Source organism: Rhinolophus hipposideros (genome assembly GCF_964194185.1).
Source record: "Rhinolophus hipposideros genome assembly, chromosome: 23".
Taxonomy (NCBI): domain Eukaryota; kingdom Metazoa; phylum Chordata; class Mammalia; order Chiroptera; family Rhinolophidae; genus Rhinolophus; species Rhinolophus hipposideros.
The window spans coordinates 22240995-22246994 of NC_138069.1; the positions used below are offsets into that span (position 1 = coordinate 22240995).

General features: G+C 42.6%; 1 protein-coding gene across 5 annotated transcripts in view; it reads right to left on the minus strand.

Annotated features, from left to right (window-relative positions):
* HTR4 (5-hydroxytryptamine receptor 4) overlaps positions 1-4972 on the minus strand; it is a 160674-nt gene extending 155702 nt beyond the window's left edge. For all 5 annotated transcript variants that reach the window (XM_081035938.1, XM_081035939.1, XM_081035937.1 and 2 more), the window contains exons 1-2: positions 4868-4972; positions 4227-4301 (exon numbers count right to left, since the gene is read on the minus strand). The gene's annotated coding sequence lies outside the window, so the exon portion shown is untranslated. The remainder of the gene's footprint in view (positions 1-4226; positions 4302-4867) is intronic.
* Positions 4973-6000: the final 1028 nt, after the last annotated feature.

Genomic DNA, 6000 nt, shown 5'->3' on the forward strand with positions numbered 1-6000 from the left:
GTCAATCTATTCCAAAGAGAATTAATGTGATTGAGCAAGAGTTAAGACCACATCAATTTAAGATAAAGTGTACTTAGGTAACTTGTTGTGTGGCAAAGTCTGTATGGACCTGCTATTTGAACAATGAAAAGCCAACTGCCTGTGGCAGCAGAGAATAGAGGCAGATAAAAGGCGACCAAGCCGAGTTATTGCTGTCCAGATAAGAGGCTCCTGGCCCTTTTTTGTGTTGAGTTACTCTTTGTCCTGTAGTCTTCCTGATATTGTTGAGTTTAGTCTATTTACCTTTGAAAAGGCCGTTAACTAATTCATGTTTTATTATCAATAAAAATCAAATAAATTAATATTTAGCCTATCAGGAAGGAAAACTGAAAAAATAAAGTCTTCCAAGAATAGTTAAATCAACGAGATAGACATCACGAGTGTGAACTGACAGGCAAAAATCTGACACAACTGAAAATTTACAACTTAGTTTGAAATTCATATATAGTAAAATTTGCTGGGTTTTGGTGTGTAATTCTGTGAGTTTGGACAATTTTTATAGAGCTGTGTAACCATTATCACATTTAGGATATGGCAAAACTGAATTTTAACATGGAGAAGGGTATTTGGGGATACACCATAAATATTCTATTTAATGGGATGGTTTTGACTAGCTTTGGTTACTATGAACAACTCTCATCCTCCTCCATGCTGCCCATTCTCCCCATCCTATATCAATTTGTTCCATTCCTAAACCTGGAAGCCTTTGTCCTGTAACTAGGAGATGAGACTCTAATGAGGGTAGAAGTTACAGTGGGAGAAAGAGAAAAGTGGGCAGATATGTAATGAATGGCCTCTTGCCCCACCAGATTTCTTGGACTGGTTTGAGCTGTAGAGAGAAGGGGATAGAAACAAAAACCAACAGGAACATTCCAGAAGGATTTGTGAGAGGTTGGGCATAAGTCAAGACTCTGTGTTCAGGGCCCAACTAATGAAGCAGGACTCAGACCCAGGGAGGAGGTCATTCAGAGCCAGGGTCAGGGGCATAGACACTGGTGGTCTCATGATGGGTAGTAGCAGCAGTAACCTGTCACAAGGCAGCATGGCCAGATGTGGAGGTTGTCAGAGCAGAAAAGGACAGGCAAGTATGGCTGACATGTTTGGATTGCAGGAGCATGTGTGGGATTCATTTGGAGTCTCCTAAAGATGTAAGGGGCACTTATAATAGGATGGTTAGTGGATGACTTGAACTATCATTTCATGTTTAAAGAAGGGCAACCTGGGTAGCAATGGGGTTGGCAAACATCAGTCCCACAATGTTTTTACTGGTTTCCTATGTGGCAGAGCCTGTGATCAACCATGGAGAGACGATGAATAAGAAAGTGGATCCTTTGAGGATCTGGTCAAGATGGAGGAGTAGGTAAATGCTGTGCTTACCTTCTCTCACAACCACATCAAAATTGCAACTAAACTGCACAACAACCATCATTGAGAACTGCCTGAAGTCTAGATGAACCGAAGCCTTACAACTAGGAACATATAAAAGAAGCCACCGTGAGACTGGTAGAAGGGGCAGAGATGTGGAGCAGGCTGGTCCCACACTTATGTGTGACCATTAAAAATTGGGAGGGATACCTTGGCTACAGAGGTGCCATCCAGAGGACCGCGGGGTCCCAGCACTATACCAGGCTTCCCGGTCCAGGTTGTCAGTGCCAGAGAGAGAAGTCCCCATAACTTCTGGCTGTGAAAACCAGCGGAGATTATGGCTGAGTGAGCCAGACGGTGGCTGCACTCCCAGATACTCCTCTTAAAGGGCCCATGCACAGACTTACTTGATGATGGACTCACCCACTCTAAACTCCAGTGCTGGGGCAGCAGCTTGAGATGCAACAGGGACACGCAGAGAACTGAGTTGTCTGACGTCAGGGCAAGGGCAGGAGGGGCAACTTTCTCCCGGATGACGAAAGCCTATGTTTCTTTGTTGAGCCCTCTCCCTCCCAGCATGCACACAGATGCCAATCAGAGTCCATCAAATTGTCTTTCACCTTTTGTCTGCCCCACCCTAGTGATTCCTTGAGACCATGCCCCACTCAACTTTTGAGCCCACCCATGCAGCTTCCAGTGGCTTTTCCATACAAACTGCCTGCCTTGGCTCATGGTGTAGACTTTCCTAAAATCTCTCAAAGGTTCACAAAACCCAAACAAGCAGCATCTGGCTTCAGCATGTCCCGTACCTCTGGCTAAACGGCCACAAGCTTGTATTTGCAACAGCAGGCCTTGGTTTGCAGTTTGGCCTCTCGAGGTACCTCCAAACCCAGCACAGGTAAAGGCCATCTCTGATTTGTTTTGTGGCTCACATCAGGTGGTCCTGGGCAGAGAACAAGCTGCAGCTGAACTTGGCCTGCAGCAGGTCCCCTCCCAGATGGCCCTGGGGCTAGAACACCCAGGGGCCAGCTTCAGACCCAGTCCAAGCACCACCCACCACCTCCAGGATTGATATACCCAAAGAGCACCCTGGGCATGTACCAGAGCCCTGCTAAAGCAAATCCTGCTCTGTAGGGTCAGCCCCTGTACCACAGCTCCTCCACTGTAGTCATGGTCAGTCCTCACAACCAATCAGCCTGAGGGTCAATCCCTCCCAGCGATATGTGAACAGCAATCAAGGCTCAACTACAACAGGAGGATATATACACAACACACACAAGTGACACACCTAGAGCACCCAGCGCTGGTGATGAGGGAGACTGCACCACTGGGTCCCACAGCACACCTACTGCATAAGGCCACTCTACTAAGACCAGGAGGCATAACAGCCCTATATAGAAGCCAACACAGGGAAGCAGCCAAAATGGAGAGACAGAGAAATAGTTCCCAAATGAAAGAACAGAACAAGGCTCCAGAAAAAGAGCTAAACAAAATGGAGACAAGCAATCTACCAGACGCAGAGTTCCAAACACTGGTTATAAAGATGCTCGGTGATCTCAGGGAGAACTTCAACAGATAGGAAACATAGAAATGGAGATAGACAATATAAAAAAGAACCAGTCGTAAATAAAGACTATAATAACTAAAATGAAGACTACATTACAGGGAATCAACAGTAGATTAGATGAAGCAGAGGATTGAATCAATGATTTAGAAGATAAGATAGCAGAAAACACCCAATCAGAACAGCAAAAAGAAAAAAGACTCCAAAAAACGGAAGATAGTTTAAGCGGCCTCTGAGAGAATATTAAGCATACCAGCATTCGCATCATAGGGGTACCAGAAGGAGAAGAGAGATAATAAGGAATTGAAAACCTATTTGAAGAACCAATGATGGAAAACTTCTCTCACCTGGCAAAGGAAATAAATATACAAGCCCAGGAAGCACAGAGAGTACCAAACAAGATGAACCAAAAGAGGCCTACACCAAGACACATCGTAATTAAAATGCCAAAGATTATAAGCAAAGAAAGAATCCTAAAAGCTGCAAGAGAAAAGCAGTTAGTTACCTACAGGGGAGTTTCTATAAGACTATGAGCTGATTTCTCAACAGAAACATTGCAGGTCAGAAGGAATTGGCAGGAAATATTCAAAGTGATGAAAAGTTAGGACCTACAACTAGGGTTACTCTACTGAGCAAAGCTATCATTTAGAATCGAAGGACAGATAAAGAGCTTCTCAGACAAGAAAAAGCTAAAGGAGTTCACCAATAGCAAACCAGAATTACAAGGAATCTTAGAGGGACTTCTTTAAGATGGAGAGAGAGAGAGAGAGAGAGAGAGACTAAAAGTATGAATAATAAAGTGGCAATAACCGCATTTCTAGCAACAATTACTTCCAATGTAAATGGATTTAATGCTCCAATCAAAAGACATAGGAGGGCTGAATGGATAAGAAAACAAAACCCTTACATATGCTGCCTACAAGAGACTCACTTCAGATCAAAAGACACACACAGACTGGAAGTAAAGGAATGGAAAAAGGATATTTTATGAAAATGGAAACAAAACAAAACAAAAAACTGGGATAGCAGTACTTATACGAGACAAAACAGGCTTTGAAACAAAGGCTGTAACAAGAGACAAAGAAGGACCCAGTAATCCCACTTCAGGGTAGTTTTCCAAAGAAACCCAAACTGTTTCTTTGAGGGAAAGTGTGCATATATATGTTCATTGCAACATTGTTTACAGTGGCCAAAATGGGGAGGCAGCCTGAGTGTCTGTAGTGGAAGAATGGATAAAAAGCAGGGGGTACTTACATACCATGGACTATTGCTCAGCCGTGGAAGGGAGTGGGTTCTTGCCATCTGCAGCAGCATGGAGCTGGAAAGTACTGTGCTGAGTGGAGCATGTGAGACAGAGAAAGACAGATGCGGTGTGAGTCCACTTATCTATGGAATCTAAAGAACAAAATAAACAAACAACACAGAAGCAAAGTCATAGATACAGAGAACATTTTGATGGTTGTCAGATGGGAGGGGGGTTGGGGGCAACCAAGTGAAAAAGGGGAAGGGATTAAGAAGTACGAATTGGTAGTTACAAAACAGTCATGGGGATGTAAAGTAAAGCATAGGAAATGTAGTCAATAATATGGTAATAGCTATGTATAGTGCCAGGTGAGTACTAGACTAGTCAGAGTACTAGACTAGTCAGAGGGATTGCTTCTTAAATTATATAAATGTCTAACCACTATGTGTACACCTGAAATTAATATAAAATAATAATATTGAGTGTCAACTGTAATTGAGAAATCAAAAAGGGGGGAACAAAGGTGAAGGGGACTAAGAGGTCCAAATTTCCAGGTATGAAACAAATAAGTCATGGGAACATAATGTACGGCATGGAGAATAGAGTCAATAATATTTTGATAGCGTGGTACAGTGTCAGATGGTTGCTGGACTTACCACAGTGATCACTTCTTTAGGTACATAAATGTTGAATAAGTATGGTGTGCCCCTGAAACTAACATAATATTGTATGTCAGTTACATTTTAATAAAACTCTTTTTTTAAAAAAGAAAGTGGATCCCTCTCTTCAAAGCATTCGGAGCCAACTAGAGAAGATAGGGTTGGATACAGATAATTTCAACACATTGTAAAAGTTAATAAAGTTATATTAAGGTTAACAGGTGGCAAATGGAGCTTTTAACATTTGTTATTATTGTTCTTTTATTATTACATAACAAACATTTTTTAAGCACATATTATTGAATGGTCACCCTGCCAAGAAAGGTTAAGGAACGTGACATTCAGATGAAGTGCATTGCTAGAAAGGGCCGGAGCCAAGATTAGTATTGAGGCTGTCTGATTTTGACATCTTTGCTGTGAGCAATCATGACATAAAAATCCTAACAATAACAACAACAACAACAACATATAAACAACATTCATGATTGATGGCATTCTATCATTGGGCACTTTATCTCCTACTATTTCCAGAGTTATTATGCAGATGGAAACAATAAAATCAGTCTGGATTTCTGACGCATGAGAATGTAGAGCAGGGCCCGGGATATCACAGAGAAACAATTCAGCTTGGCGTAAGACTGTCTCAACATTTGGAGCCGTCTCGCACTGTAGGTACCCAAGCACAGGCTGGGTGCCATCTGCCAGGAATGCTAAAGCAAGAACTCCTGTTCCAGGTGCGAGGCTCAACGTCACCTCTCCGACTTCCCCAACTCATTGATTCTCTGATGCAGAGATTTCAAAAGCTCAGTCTCTTTTGCCAGCTCCTTCTCAGGCTAACACTTAAATGTCAAAGCCTTTCCTCTTCTTTCATTCTCTACAGGACCCGGTACTATTTCACCCACGATGATTGCTTTAATCATGCTAACAAGTCCAAAGTTTTGCACTCCGTCCCAGAATTCTTTCCTGAGCTCCAGATTCACATCTGGGATGTAAGCTATCCATGCCACTGGTCGTGGGAGTACTTGATTTGATGTGATCTGGATGACCAGGAAAGAGACATCTCTATGGGGGAAAAAAGAGGTGAGTTAGTTGAAATAAGATCTCAGAAAACTGACAGAAATGGTAAAGGA